This window comes from Alexandromys fortis, unplaced genomic scaffold (assembly GCF_014885135.2).
Source record: "Alexandromys fortis isolate MF-2015 unplaced genomic scaffold, M_Fortis_MF-2015_v1.1 scaffold_58, whole genome shotgun sequence".
Lineage (NCBI taxonomy): Eukaryota > Metazoa > Chordata > Mammalia > Rodentia > Cricetidae > Alexandromys > Alexandromys fortis.
Window position 1 is genome coordinate 5,819,224 of NW_026067940.1, and position 927 is coordinate 5,820,150.

The 927-nt window shown below is 48.1% G+C and overlaps 1 protein-coding gene across 5 annotated transcripts in view; it reads left to right on the forward strand.

Moving 5' to 3' along the window:
• Mdm4 (MDM4 regulator of p53) overlaps nucleotides 1–927 on the forward strand; it is a 48,450-nt gene that overhangs the window by 630 nt on the left and 46,893 nt on the right. The gene's annotated exons all lie outside the window — the stretch shown is intronic.

The following is a 927-nucleotide window of genomic DNA, read 5'->3' on the forward strand; positions in this document are numbered from 1 at the left end:
TTGAGACAGGCTCTCAATGTGTAACCAGCCCTGACTAGCCTGGAACTTGCTGTGTAGACCAGGTTTGCCTCGAACTCACGAAGAGCCACCTGGCCCTGCCTCCCAGCCTGCTCCTCCATCTCTCCTGGCCCGTGAATATTGTTATGCCCAAATCCGAGGGGTCCCCACAAAAGCCAACAAAAGAGACCGAGTCCCATATGTAAAAACAAAGGACCTTTATTTTAATCAAGTTTGCAAACTAGGTCTCTTCGCATGACCAACGTGTTGGAATATCCGCTCTCCGAGCTCAATTAGAATTGGGTTTTTATAGTAGTAAAGGTGGGAATGAGGGGGGTCTCTGAGGTTCAGGGCCCCTGATTGGCTGACATTTGTCTAGGGGCATCCTGGTGAGGTACCCTGGCAGGTGATTCTGTCTACAGCCTTGGAATGTCAGACTTTTCCTTTGAATGGTCTGCCCTTGGGTGGGGATCGGGTTATCTCAGCCTATGGTTCTTTTCTGCCACCAGGTATTGCTTCAGGGGAACCCACTGAGACCCAGGTCTCCTGTTTAAATTCTTCGATGACCAGAGTCCCAGGCGATAATGGTTGGAAGTAAAGAACTTCCTTTAGGTGACCAATTATCATGACTGGCCCTCACAATCTGAACTTTAATTAGCACGCCTCCCAGTGATTTTTGTACCTCCCCACATGTTGAGACCACTATTAAGCAACACCTGAACAAAACACCTATCTTAGTCCTGTTCAAGAAAGGCCTGTGTGGGTTCTGAAGCCCCACTAGGCATGGGATGTGTCTGTCAAAAGATACTTAACCTTTAATAATAGCAGGTGTAAGTGTGAGGACCTGACTTTGCAAACTCCATTTTAAAGAAGGGCATCTTAAGCCATATAATGAATGGGGGGGGGGGGCAGGTCGCAGCTCCAGAAATT